Source organism: Triticum dicoccoides, chromosome 2A (assembly GCF_002162155.2).
Source record: "Triticum dicoccoides isolate Atlit2015 ecotype Zavitan chromosome 2A, WEW_v2.0, whole genome shotgun sequence".
Lineage (NCBI taxonomy): Eukaryota > Viridiplantae > Streptophyta > Magnoliopsida > Poales > Poaceae > Triticum > Triticum dicoccoides.
Window position 1 is genome coordinate 729,631,638 of NC_041382.1, and position 15,633 is coordinate 729,647,270.

Consider the following 15,633-nt stretch of genomic DNA (forward strand, 5'->3'; position numbering starts at 1 on the left):
TTTTATCGGATCTGCTAAAGATGCTTTAATTTTTCCTATGAGAAACACGTAGGAGCACTGTTTTTTTTTCATTTAGATAGATGAAGGCCGAAAAAACATATTACAAAGAGGCCCTCATTTTTCAAGGGAAACAAGGAAAAAACCCAACAGGTTGAAAGTTAAAAACACATCAGTCGATGCCCTCGGTGGGCATGCATGTCGGTGTCAAAATCGGCGGATCTCGGGTGGGGGGTTCCGAACTATGCGTCTAAGGTCGATGGTAACAGGAGACAGGGGACACGATGTTTTACCCAGGTTCGGGCCCTCTTGATGGAGGTAATACCCTACGTTCTGCTTGATTAATATTGATGAGATGAGGATTACAAGAGTTGATCTACCACGAGATCGTTGTAACTAAACCCTAGAAGTCTAGCTTGTATGATTATGATTGCCTCTACGGACTAAACCCTCCGGTTTATATAGACACGGAGGGGCCTAGGGTGGTACAAAGTCGGTTACAGAGAAAGAAATCTTCATATCCGAACGCTAGGCTTGCCATCCACGCCAAAGAGAGTCCCATCCAGACACGGGGGGGAGTCTTCTGTCTTCTATCTTCACGGCCCATCAGTCCGGACATGTCCAACAGGTCGGAGGCCCAAGGACCCCTTAATCCAGGACTCCCTCAGTAGCCCCTGAACCAGGCTTCAATGATGAGGTGTCTGGCGCACAGATTGTCTTCGGCATTGCAAGGCGGGTTCCTTCTCCGAATACTCCAAAACAGCCTTCAAACACAGAAAACGTGTCCGACACTGCAAAACGAGTACCACACGCAGAGAGTATAATACTTTATGAGTCCAATCCACTGACAACTTTTGTAGCGTGACATCACATCACAGCCCGGTCATTATTTCGAACCGTTTTTTAGCCTCCCGCTACATGTTTCAAGATGCGGTTTTATTAGCACATCTTGTCAAAGCAAAGATCATGTCCCCTTATTGCGGGATTCTCATCAATACGGGCGTGGGTAATCCAACCGCGCCGCCTGCACGACCCTTGGGGAATAGGCGAGTTTTAAGGCGAGTGGGGAGGCTGTCGGGGATATACCCCGCGGTATGACCCGGCTGGAGTTGTAAACCGGCTGGGACTTGGTAAACCGGCGGATGGTAAACCGGCGAAGAGTTAAGACAAAGAGTCAAGACAGATGGCTAAGACAGACGGTAAACCGGCTTGTGGTAAACTGGCAGACAGTTAAGACAGATGGCTAAGAAAGACGGTAAACCGGCGAGTGTTAAACCGGCAGAGTTAAGACAGATGGTAGCACCGGCAGGTGTTAAGTCAATCATAACCCGGCAGACAATGTTAAACCGACAGACGTTAAGAAGCCCAGGAAGGGAAGTCAAAATAGTTTAAGTCTTAGTGCGAGATGGACTCTACATGTAACCCGCCCCTTTAAACTTATATAAGGAGGGGCAGGGCTCCCCAAAGAGGGAGAAGTAAGAATAAACAATCTTAGGGCTAGACACAAAAAGGAGAGCCGGTTTACGGCGACTCCCTCATGATGATAATGAGACCTAGCCTCAAACAACATGTAGGGTTGTTACCGGATGATGTTTCCCGGGGCCCGAAGCTGTCTAAATCCCTGTCTTGTGTTGCGTCTCTCGATTCCGCTCAACCCCTCTCAAGATACCACATAGATGCGTTGGCCTCGCGACTAAGTCCTGACACTAAGGACATCTGCCGTGACAAAACCACGACAGAGGCGCTTGATATTCACTGCCTTTATAAAGGGATAAGGATTCACCTCTTTCACCCACGCCTTCCTTCTCTCTGCCCATCCATTCTTGAGCTCTAGCGCCCAAGCTTCCAACCTTTTCACCTCAAAAAAGCACTCCAGCCATGTCCGAATCTGGAGCGCAAGGCAAGTGGATGGTTTCCTCCATCAAGGAGAAGGACATCACCAAGCTTCGGGAGGCCGGGTACTTAGCCAAGGAAATCGCCCACCGGCTTCCAGCCAAGGGACAGATCGTCCCCACTCCAGAGCCGCATGAGGGGGTCATGTTCATCCCCCACTTCGTCCGTGGGTTGGGATTCCCTCTCCACCCATTCGTCGGCGGACTCATGTTCTACTACGGGCTGGATTTCCATGATCTGGCCCCCAACTCCTTCCTCAATATCTCGACATTTATTGTCGTGTGCGAGGCGTTCCTCCGTATCCCACCCCACTTCGGACTATGGTTGAAGATCTTCAACGTGAAACCAAAGATGGTGGATGGCCAACATGCAGAGTGCGGAGGCGCCATGGTGAGCAAGCTTCCCAATGTCACATGGCCCAAAGGTACCTTCATGGAGACCGTCAAAGGGTGGCAACAGTAGTGGTTCTATGTCACAGAGCCTCGCGACGCCACCTGGGTCGCGGCTCCTGAATTCCAGTCCGGCGCCCCGATGCGGCTCACCTCCTGGCTAGAGAAGGGCCTGGACTGGTCTTCATCGGACAAGCTGACAGCGCTTCAGACGCGCATCAGGAGCATGGTGGAAAAGAACGTCAAGCTTGTCAATGTGATCTAGGTGATGCTCGCTCGCCGGATCCTTTCGTGCCAAAGCCGGACTTGCCACTTGTGCGAGTTCGATCCGGCCAAGTACCAGACCTTGCAACGGTTCTTCGGCACTACGCACGAAGACATTTGGAAGGTGCTCTTCAAGGCCAACGAGACGTGGTCCGCGATGACCGAAGACCGCGGGCACGACCTGGCCCATCCCGCTAGTGCGGTAAGTTTTTCGTATTTCAAGGTGCATTCTTTACTTGCATACTCCAGGAAGATGTCTAAGCTTCCCTATCTGTTTTTTCAAGGGTAGACAAAGAAGGCGGAGCGGATTCGGTGTCCGACGTAATTTTGATTAATACGTCAAAGCATATTTGTACCAATAGTGCGATAAGCAACAGGGCTATTTAACATGCGAAGACCAATGGGGAGCTGTGTACGGGTCCTAAAAACAGGTAGAATGATCATCAAGAAGAACATATAAAGATTCCCCCACACGTCTGTGTTGCTTGCCGCCTTGGTATATTCGTCATTCGAATGGACCGATGATCAGGCCGTCGAGAGGGGCCTGTAGAGAAGAGACCAAAAATGGTAAAAAAAAGGAAAAGAAAAAGTATGTGTGGGAGCCGTATGATGGACCATGATGGAGTTACGCCTCCGTTTATGCCCATGGTATTTTGAGTGCGTAGTTATGTACGCGCGGTACGTATGCCGCCATTTGGTCGGGACTGAGACGGAGGCCGAATTTCTAGTCGAGCTCCTGACGAGCTAGACTGTCCTGCTGCAGAGTAGTCCGGACTCATTTGACAGTGTCCAGGAGTGTGGCCGCTGAATTAAGGTTCTGCTTGTTAAGGCCGCTCTGTACTTCTGCTACCAGGGTCGCGGTGTGCTCCTCGGTATTGAGGGAGTGTGATGTCTACTACACAACCTTCTTCTTGTAGACGTTGTTGGGCCTCCAAGTGCAGAGGTTTGTAGGACAGTAGCAAATTTCCCTCAGGTGGATGACCTAAGGTTTATCAATCCGTAGGAGGCGTAGGATGAAGATGGTCTCTCTCAAGCAACCCTGCAACCAAATAACAAAGAGTCTCTTGTGTCCCCAACACACCCAATACAATGGTAAATTGTATAGGTGCACTAGTTCGGCGAAGGGATGGTGATACAAGTGGTATATGGATAGTAGATGATAGTTTTTGTAATCTAAAAATATAAAAACAGCAAGGTAGCAAGTGATAAAAGTGAGCATAAACGGTATTGCAATGATAGGAAATAAGGCCTAGGGTTCATACTTTCGCTAGTGCAAATTCCCTCAACAATAATAACATAACTGGATCGCATGACTATCCCTCAACATGCAACAAAGAGTCACTCCAAAGTCACTAATAGCGGAGAACGAACGAAGAGATTATGGTAGAGTACGAAACCACCTCAAAGTTATTCTTTCCAATCAATCCGTTGGGCTATTCCTATAAGTGTCACAAACAGCCCTAGAGTTCGTACTAGAATAACACCTTAAGACACAAATCAACCAAAACCCTAACGTCACCTAGATACTCCAATGTCACCTAGATACTCCAATGTCACCTCAAGTATCCGTTGGTATGATTATACGATATGCGTCACACAATCTCAAATTCATCTATTCAACCAACACATAGAACCTCAAAGAGTGCCCCAAAGTTTCTACCGGAGAATCACGACGAAAACGTGTGCCAACCCCTATGCATAGGTTCATGGGCGGAACCCGCAAGTTGATCACCAAAACATACATCAAGTGAATCACGTGGTATCCCATTGTCACCACAGATACGCACGTCAAGACATACATCAAGTGTTCTTAAATCTTTAAAGACTCAATTCGATAAGATAACTTCAAAGGGGAAACTCAATCCATTACAAGAGAGTAGAGGGGGGAAGAAACATCATAAGATCCAACTATAATAGCAAAGCTCGCGATACATCAAGATCATATCACCTCAAGAACACGAGAGAGAGAGAGAGAGAGAGAGAGATATCAAACACATAGATACTGGTACATACCCTCAGCCTCGAGGGAGAACTACTCCCTCCTCGTCATGGAGAGCACCGGGATGATGAACATGGCCACCAGAGAAGGATTCCCCCTCCGGCAGGGTGCCGAAACGGGTCTAGATTGGATTTCGGTGGCTACGGAGGCTTCTGGCGGCGGAACTCCCGATCTATTGTGCTCCCCGATGTTTTTAGGGTATATGGAGATATATAGGCGGAAGAAGTACGTCAGGGGGGCCACGAGGGGCCCACAAGGGTGGAGGGCGCGCCCCCTACCTCGTGGCCTCCTCAAAGCTTCCCTTATGTGCACTTCAAGTCTTCTGGGCTTCTTTCCTTCCAAAAATGAGTTCCGTGGAGTTTCAGGTCAATTGGACTCTGTTTGATTTTCCTTTTCTTGGAAACCCTAAAACAAGGTAAAAACAGAAACTGACACTGGGCTCTAGGTTAATAGGTTAGTCCCAAAATGATATAAAAGTGTATAATAAAGCCCATAAACATCTAAAACAGTAGATAATATAGCATGGAGCAATCAAAAATTATAGATACGTTGGAGACGTATCAGCATCCCCAAGCTTAATTACTGCTCGTCCTCGAGTAGGTAAATGATAAAAACAGATTTTTTTGATGCGGAGTGCTACTTGGCATAATTTCAATGTAATTCTTCTTAATTGTGGCATGAATATTCAGATCCGAAAGATTCAAGATAAAAGTTTAATATTGACATAGAAATAATAATACTTCAAGCATACTAACTAAGCAATCATGTCTTCTCAAAATAACATGGCCAAAGAAAGCTATCCCTACAAAATCATATAGTCTGGCTATGCTCCATCTTCACCACACAAAATATTTAAATCATGCACAACCCCGATGACAAGCCAAGCAATTGTTTCATACTTTTGATGTTCTCAAACTTTTTCAATCTTCACCCAATACATGAGCGTGAGCCATGGACATAGCACTATAGGTGGAATAGAATGGTGGTTGTGGAGAAGACAAAAATGAGAAGATAGTCTCACATCAACTAGGCGTATCAATGGGCTATGGAGATGCCCATCAATAAATATCAATGTGAGTGAGTAGGGATTGCCATGCAACGGATGCACTAGAGCTATAAGTATATGAAAGCTCAAAAAGAAACTAGTGGGTGTGCATCCAACTTGCTTGGTCACGAAGACCTAGGGCATTTTGAGGAAGCCCGTCATTGGAATATACAAGCCAAGTTCTATAATGAAAGATTCCCACTAGTATATGAAAGCGACAAAATAAGAGACTCTCTATCATGAAGATCATGCTGCTACTCTGAAGCACTAGTGTGGTAAAAGGATAGTACCATTGCCCCTTCTCTCTTTTTCTCTCATTTTTTTATTTTTTATTTGGCCCTTTTCTCTTTTTTTATTTGGGCTTCTTTGGCCTCTTTTATTTATTTATTTACGTCCAGAGTCTCATCCCAATTTGTGGGGGAATCATAGTCTCCATCATCCTTTCCTCACTGGGACAATGCTCTAATAATGATGATCATCACACTTTTATTTACTTACAACTCAAGAATTACAACTCGATACTTAGAACATGATATGACTCTATATGAATGCCTCCGGCGGTGTACCGAGATGTGCAATGACTCATGAGTGACATGTATGAAAGAATTGTGAACGGTGGCTTTGCCACAAATACAATGTTAACTACATGATCATGCATAGCAATATGACAATGATGAAGCGTGTCATAATAACGGAACGGTGGAAAGTTGCATGGCAATATATCTCGAAATGGCTATGGAAATGCCATAATAGGTAGGTATGGTGGCTGTTTTGAGGAAGGTATATGGTGGGTGTATGATACCGGCGAAAGGTGCGCGGTATTAGAGAGGCTAGCAAAGGTGTAAGGGTGAGAGTGCGTATAATCCATGGACTCAACATTAGTCATAAAGAACTCATATACTTATTGCAAAAATCTACAAGTTATCAAAGTAAAGTATTATGTGCATGCTCCTAGGGGGATAGATTGGTAGGAAAATACCATCGCTCGTCCCCGACCGCCACTCATAAGGAAGACAATCAATAAATAAATCATGCTCCGACTTCATCACATAACGGTTCACCATACGTGCATGCTATGGGAATCACAAACTTTAACACAAGTATCTCTCAAATTCACAACTACTCACTAGCATGACTCTAATATCACCATCCTCATATCTCAAAACAATCATCAAGTATCAAACTTCTCATAGTATTCAATGCACTCATAAGAAAATTTTGCTAATCTTGAGTACCTAGCATATTAGGATTTTAAGCAAATTGCCATGCTATTTAAGACTCTCAAAATAATCTAAGTGAAGCATGAGAGTTCATCTATTTCTTCAAAATAAAAGTACCACCATGCTCTAAAAGATATAAGTGAAACACTAGAGCAAATGACAAACTACTCTGAAAAATATAAGTTTAGATCAATGAGTAGTCGAATAATTATGCAACTATGTGAAGACTCTCTCTCTCATTTAATAATTTCAGATATTGATAATTTATTCAAATAGCAAGCAAAGCAAAATAAAATGACATCTAAGAATAGCAAACATCATGTGAAGAAGCAAAAACTTAGGATCAAGCGATACTAACCGATAGTTGTTAAAGAAGAAAGGTGGGATGCCAACCGGGGCATCCCCAAGCTTAGATGCTTGAGACTTCTTAAAATATTATCTTGGGGTGCCTTGGACACAAAGAGGAGAGCCAGTTTATGGCGACTCCCTCATAATGAGAATGAGACCTAGCCTCAAACAGCATGTTGGGTTGTTACCGGATGATGTTTCCCGGGGCCCGAAGCTGTCTAAATCCCTGTCTTGTGTTGCGTCTCTCGATTCCGCTCAACCCCTCTCAAGCTACCACATAGATGCGTTGGCCTCGCGACTAAGTCCTGACACTAAGGATATCTGCCGTGACAAAACCACGACAGTTGGCGCCCACCGTGGGGCATGGACGTGCACGGTGGTGTTGAGTTCTTGGAGGGATTTATCCCAGGGATCGAGAAGTTCACGATGTATTGGATGAAAAAAAGTCGGCGCAGAAGACGTCCGATGAACAGTCAAAAAATTAAGGTTTGGTGCTCTATGCGCCGCACACGCCACGCTGCTATCGTGTGTCGCCGAGTCTAAGCCAGGGGTTTTGTATGATGAGAAAGTGTCAGGGATTTGCTAGTCAGGAGGTGCGCCGAGACGGACCACAAATCGCCGTTACGGCTGTGCTTTGCGATCCGCCGAGATTGCGACTATTTTTTCCACGCCTACACGTCTGTTTCAAAGTCCCAAAGCTGTTGCCTTGCTGCCGTTACATTGTCTCTAAGGCGAGCAATCAGATCTAATACCTGTATGAGGTTTGAATTCAGGAAAGATGAGGGTCGCGTGCCGCGCACTGCTATGACCCCGCGATCTGTTGAACCGGATCAATTTTTTTTTACAACGTCACGAGTTGGAATAGCAGATTGCATCCGAGCAGCTGACATATGCCTGTTTACTTCAAATCCCAAAGCCAAGATGAAGGCAAGCCATCATATCAAATCGAAAGAGTGCTAGATACAAGTGCCAGTAATCGAGGGGAAGTTTCCATAAAGAAAAAGAAATAGAGGAACAGGTCAAACACGACCCGGAGGAGGATTGAGTCAAGGGTGGACGGTTTAACTCCACTGACGCAGCTGCGCCAACCCGCCTCGGGGCGGCCTTCTTTGCTGCTGCTGTGGTCAAGCCGGCCTACCCTGTTCAAACCGCCGGCCGCCTTGTCGACCGCCGACCACCGGGCTGATCCGCCTCCACCTCCGCTAGCTCGCCCAAACGGTTTAGCTCCGCGCGCGACTTCAAGTCGCCGACGCCGCGTCTCCGCTCCACTACGGTCCGCCTTGAGCCGCCGGCTTAAACCGGCTGTTTCTGCGGTCTTCTTACGCTGGCGCGTTGCCTCCGACTCGCCTGGTTCGAGCCTCCGACTGGCCTCGCTTCCATTCATCACCTACGCGTGCCTGATGCAGCCCTGGCTCGCTTCTGTTATGCTCCACCTGCGCGCGGATGCCCCCGAGCCGGCTACATAGACGCTGCGCTGCTCCGCGGTCTCCGCCTCTGCTTCGGGTTAAGCAGGCCATGCCCCGCCGTAAATCACTGCTGAGCGCCACAAACCGCCGCACCTCCATTACCAGACCACGCCGAGCTGCCCCGTCGCCGCGTCTCTGCTCCCGCGGCGTGCGTCTTCTGAGTCGCCGGTTCACCTCCACCTCTGTTACGGCGCTGCTGTGCCCGCCTCCAAGGTCCTCCTCGCCCTGCCGTGGCCGCCATTGCGAGCCGTAACAGGGTTTCTTCAATCCGCCATCGACGCCGCGACTCTCCAACTCCGTCAGGTCGCGCCGGCTCCTGCGCTGGGATATATCCGCACCTGTGGGCCGCCATCGGGCTTTGCTGCCACTGAGCCGCTGGCGCGCCCTGCTTCCTTCGGGCTCGAGCCACCAAACCAGCCCCCCTCTCTCTCCCGCCGCGACCGGCCACCGCGGTACATCGAGTCATTTCCTCCATCGTCCCGTGCTGAGCTACCGTCGCAACGCTCGCCTTGTACTACCTGCTCCGAGCCGCTATGGCCACGCGCCTTCACTCCGGGCGCGGCCCTGCCTGTACTACCTGCTCCGAGCCTCTGTGGCCACGCGCCTTCACTCAAGAACAACTGGCCGCAGTAGTCAAACCGCCAAAACGGCTGGGTCACCGCTTCAACCATAGCAGCGTCGCCGCCACGGCCCTCTGTGGTGTCAAATCGCCTAGCCAGAACCGCCGTGGCCCGATCGCATCAACCACACCCGTATCAAGCCGCCCTGCAACCCGCTATACTTCAAGAGCACCTTTGCTGCGGCTCAAGTCGCCGCCCCGGACAAATCGTCGCTGCGCCGTCTTTGCTGAACCGCCGCACCGCGGCCATGACTGCGGCCTCGTCTCCAGGACGGCTACCTCCGCCTTTCTCCTCCACTTAGAGCTCACCCGCCTCGCCAAGTTGCTGCCTCCGGATCACGTCCCGCTCCCGCGCACCTGTCATCCCCGTCCAACTCCGCCTTAAAAATGCCACCGAGGCCTTCGCCCAGCTGGCTCCGCCCCGCCGGATTACCTCTGCCCACTTCGATTATTGCCCCGCCGGATTACACCTGTTGTTTCGTCCCGCTTCAGCTGTCGCCCCGCCGGGTTACCTCTGTCCGCGGCCGGCACCAGTTCTGCCTTGCCTGAGTTGCCGCCTCGCTGTGGTTTTGCTATTTTCGCCTCCGCCTTAAACCGTCCGACTGACTCACGTGCCCCTGCTGATGTGGGTTTGTCGCTGGGGCAAACAAGAAGAATCAACAAAGTGTTTCCTGTACAAGGAGAAACAGGGGATCTTTGAGCCGGTGGAATAAAATGGGAGCATCAGATGGGTTAAGCTGAAGATGGGATTACAAGGAAATATAAGGAGGGGGCATATCCAGAGTTAGTAGTGCAGATGATGTCCAGCAGCTGCTTAACAGCAGAGAATGATGTGCATCATGGTGCAGTTTTTAAGTCAGTCATGGCAGCAGCGCTAGTTTGAATATGCCACCAGAGGGATTGACATCATCAGCTGTTCGGACGGTTAATACCTCCAAAGACATCACGAAGAGGGTCTCGTAAAGGTCAAACTATTACAAGTGTATTCAAAGTACTGCTGCAACAACCACTACCATGTACAAAGAGTCCATGTACAGGTCATCTGTCTTTCAAAGACATCATGTGATATCTATCTATGTCTGTTAATACATATTGTTTCCATCAAGAAAAATCAATTACTTTGATTCATATATGTTGACATACAGGACAATTATTTATTATAAACGTGGTTTATACCATGGGTACAGAGCACGCGCTGGCATCGTCCTGCCCGATGTTCGTCCGTGCTACATTACCTGGTGAATGGACGCGTGCAAGACGCCGTCCTTACAGCCTGGTTTACATCAACTTGCTAGGTCTGTGCCCGCCGCTGACTCTCCCGTCTGCACCGGCCCATAACATCACGACCGACTCGTCTGTCTGTTCTTATGGCGGATTCAACCATGATTGATTTCCACTTTACCGTGGTGATCATCAACCGCGCGGTGGATAACTACTAGCCTGGCGTATCAGGTGAAATCCATCAAGTATATTTTAATATTATGTATTGCTTTCTTTAAAAGAGCAATTACTCCGGGTTGCAAAGTTATCTACCGCAGGACCCTAACCCACCATATTGATGCCAATTTAAAAGCCGTCAGAAAATTTCCGGTTTAAAAAGAAGGATTCCGGTTTAAACTCCGACTTGAGGGAAAGCTATCTCTGACAAAGCTTTGAAGCTCTCAATATCCGGTTTAAGAATTTCCAATTCAAGAAAAGTATTATTTCTCGCAAAATTTGAGCTCTCGGAGAAAAGTAAAGGGACAGAGTCTGTTGCATAGCACAGCTCAAACATAGGTACCCCTTGAGCACAGCTCACAGTATCATTTGGGGGCTTGGTCGTATTCGAACCATAGCTACACCTCTTGATCCGGCTATCAAGCCAATATTATTATAAGGGGCCAAAAAGAGTCTGCTGCACAGCATAGCTCAAACATGGGTATTCCTTGAGCACAACTCACAATATCATTTGGGGGCTATGTTCGAACCATAGTCACACCTCTTGATAGGCTTAAAGCCACCAGGGAAATAACTTGGGGGCTCTAGTCGTATCCGAACCATAGCTTATACCCTCTTGATCAGCATAAGGGCGCCAGGGAAATCACTTGGGGGCTTGGTCATATCCGAACCATAGCTACACCTCTTGATAGGCATAAGGCCATCAGGGAAATCACTTGGGAGCTATGGGTTCAAACCATAGTTACACCTCTTGATAAGCACAAGGGCACTAGGGAAATCACTTGGGGGCTTGGTCGTATTCGAACCATAACTACACCTTTTGATCGGCGCAATGCCACAATTATGACTACATGGGGGCTCTGGTCGTATCCGAACCATGCTTAAACCCACTTGATCATACAGATATATCATCATATATTACATCATACATCATCATTATATCATCATAGCATGTATCATATGTGCATGGATATACCGACGTCTTTGACCCGGCTCGGTTTTCAACTACAAGTTGTCAGTTCATGATCAGTCCTAATCCGGCGTTCATTAATTTGGTCTGGTTTCGACTATAAGTCGCTAGTATTATATATAGTTAATCTGGTGTTTATCACAACCCGGTACGGTTTTATCATAAACCGGCACAATATGGAAGGAGTTCTCAGTACTCAAGATTGGGGTTATCACCCTTACTACTACAAAAAAGTTGGTAAACCAGCGATGTGATTCAATGTCACAGGTATGATATATTTCATATTTGATTATTCTTAAGTGCAGCCTTGGATATAAACCCGGGTTATATGTTGGGCATTATGACCCGTCCGGCGGTAAACCGCCAGGACTATTTAAACTTGTTGTATGCAGAAACAGGTTGAATAAAGCATAATTACAAATCACCGGTGTTTATTGACCCGGCCTGGCTTTCGACTATAAGTCACCAGTATATATTTGGATTGCGCCATTGGAATTATGCGCTTATAAATCATTGGGTATATTATTCAAATAGCCAACATGGCTGGATTTTTATTATGGTTATCAATAACCAGTATTATGATTAAGGTTTTCAAAGTCGCTTTAGCGCAATGACTATCATATTTATCAATAGATATGATTTATTCTACAATTGAAGGAATAGTCCCGAGTTGCTGCAGGCTTACGACCCGGCACTTGGGGGCTACATTATGTCAGTTGAAATTACATCAAATACACCAGTCTCATGTCGCTGCAAGAATGCACCATGACACTTGGGGGCTAATGCAAAGTCATTTTTTGCTCACCTTATTGAAGACCCGACTCATCACATTGTAATGAGCCGGCCCTTGGGGGCTACCAATTGCCTCTGTCAACAATTTAAGGTACAAAGCTTTTTATCCATTACATTGAAGGGTCCACTGCTCAGTTGGTAAAGCACAAGGCTCTTAACCTTGTGGACGTGAATTCAAGCCCCATGATGGGGGTTACATCATATGGTGTTATTTTCATTGACGAATATATCAAAGTACCAGCTCAACATTATCTTACTGAGCCGACCCTTGGGGGCTACACGTTGTTGTTCAAAGTTTACAAGATTATATTTACAAAGTCCCTGCTCATTATTGCATAATGACCCGACCCTTGGGGGCTACACTGGTTGAAGTTTTTATGAGCATCAAGCAATTATAAGTCCCATGTTGCTGCAAGCATGACAACCCGGCACTTGGGGGCTACATATGTAGAATACTCAATTCTGACTAGTGATTGAGATGAACAACCTAGATTTCTTCAAGATTGTGATATTTATATTGAAGCAAGTCTTAAGTTTTTGCTATGCTACCTTCTTAAGACTTGGGGGCTACAAGTGATAGGCATATAAGAGGTATATTTTCAAGCTAGATGTTAACTACAAGTATGACCCGGTGCTATCAATATTTATAAACCAGTGATCTTGGCAATGATAAACCGACAAGTTTTACATTCTTAAACCAGCTGAAGATCAGATGAGGATTTCAAGGACCAATATTTTTGTTAAGTCATTAGGAGCTGAGTCAAAGAAGTTATTCTTCACAATATTTCTCTGTGACAAACCAATGTCAGCAAATTGATTATGAAGCTGGCCTATTGACCCAAATTTTTTTAGAAGGAAATGACAAGGATTTAAAGATGCTTAGGATCGGTTTAACATGGATAAATCCAAATTAAAATGGGGGCTAATGTCAGGGATATACCCCGCGGTATGACCCGGCTGGAGTTGTAAACCGGCTGGGACTTGGTAAACCGGCGGAGAGTTAAGACAGAGAGTCAAGACATATGGCTAAGACAGAAGGTAAACCGACTGGTGGTAAACTGGCAGACAGTTAAGACAGATGGCTAAGAAAGACGGTAAACCAGCGAGTGTTAAACCGGCAGAGTTAAGACAGATGGTAGCACCGGCAGGTGTTAAGTCAATCATAACCCGGCAGACAATGTTAAACCGGCAGACAATGTTAAACCGCAAACAATGTTAAACCGGCAGACAATGTTAAACCGACAGACGTTAAGAAGTCCAGGAAGGGAAGTCAAAATAGTTTAAGTCTTAGTCCGAGATGGACTCTACATGTAACCCGCCCCTTTAAACTTATATAAGGAGGGGTAGGGCTCCCCAAAGAGGGAGAAGTAAGAATAAACAATCTTAGGGCTAGACACAAAAAGGAGATCCGGTTTACGGCGACTCCCTCATGATGATAATGAGACCTAGCCTCAAACAGCATGTAGGGTTGTTACCGGATGCTGTTTCCCGGGGCCCGAAGCTGTCTAAATCCCTGTCTTGTGTTGCGTCTCTCGATTCCGCTCAACCCCTCTCAAGCTACCACATAGATGCGTTGGCCTCGCGACTAAGTCCTGACACTAAGGACATCTGCCGTGACAAAACCACGACAGAGGCGCTTGATATTCACTGCCTTTATAAAAGGGATAAGGATTCACCTCTTTCACCCACGCCTTCCTTCTCTCTGCCCATCCATTCTTGAGCTCTAGCGCCCAAGCTTCCAACCTTTCCACCTCAAAAAAGCACTCCAGCCATGTCCGGATCTGGAGCGCAAGGCAAGTGGATGGTTTCCTCCATCAAGGAGAAGGACATCACCAAGCTCCGGGAGGCCGGGTACTTAGCCAAGGAAATCTCCCACCGGCTTCCAGCCAAGGGACAGATCGTCCCCACTCCAGAGCCCCATGAGGGGGTCGTGTTCATCCCCCACTTCATCCGCGGGTTGGGATTCCCTCTCCACCCATTCGTTGGCGGACTCATGTTCTACTACGGGCTGGATTTTTCCATGATCTGGCCCCCAACTCCTTCCTCAATATCTCGACATTTATTGTCGTGTGCGAGGCGTTCCTCCGTATCCCACCCCACTTCGGACTATGGTTGAAGATCTTCAACGTGAAACCGAAGGTGGTGGATGGCCAACATGCAGAGTGCGGAGGCGCCATGGTGAGCAAGCTTCCCAATGTCACATGGCCCAAAGGTACCTTCATGGAGACCGTCAAAGGGTGGCAACAGCAGTGGTTCTATGTCACAGAGCCTCGCGACGCCACCTGGGTCGCGGCTCCTGAATTCCAGTCCGGTGCCCCGATGCGGCTCACCTCCTGTCTAGAGAAGGGCCTGGACTGGTCTTCGTCGGACAAGCTGACAGCGCTTCAGACGCGCATCAGGAGCATGGTGGACAAGAACGTCAAGCTTGTCAATGTGATCCAGGTGATGCTCGCTCGCCGGATCCTTCCGTGCCAGAGTCGGACTTGCCACTTGTGGGAGTTCGATCTGGCCAAGTACCAGACCTTGCAACGGTTCTTCGGCACTACGCACGAAGACATCTGGAAGGTGCTCCTCAAGGCCAACGAGACGTGGCCGGCGATGACCGAAGACCACGGGCACGACCTGGACCATCCCGCTAGTGCGGTAAGCTTTTCGTATTTCAAGGTGCATTCTTTACTTGCATACTCCAGGAAGATGTCTAAGCTTCTCTATCTGTTTTTTCAAGGGTAGACAAAGAAGGCGGAGCGGATTCGGTGTCCGGCGTAATTTTGATTAATACGTCAAAGCATATGTGTACCAATAGTGCGATAAGCAACAAGGCTATTTAACATGCCAAGACCAACGGGGAGCTGTGTACGGGTCCTGAAAACAGGTAGAATGATCATCAAGAAGAACATATAAAGATTCCCCCACACGTCTGTGCTGCTTGCCGCCTTGGTATATTCGTCATTCGAAAGGACCGATGATCAGGCCGTCGAGAGGGGCCTGTAGAGAAGAGACCAAAAATGGTAAAAAAGGAAAAGAAAAAGTATGTGTGGGAGCCGTATGATGGACCATGATCGAGTTATGCCTCCGTTCATGCACATGGTATTTTGAGTGCGTAGTTATGTACGCGCGGTACATATGCCGCCATTTGGTCGGGACTAAGACGGAGGCTGAATTTCTAGTCGAGCTCCTGACGAGCTAGACTGTCC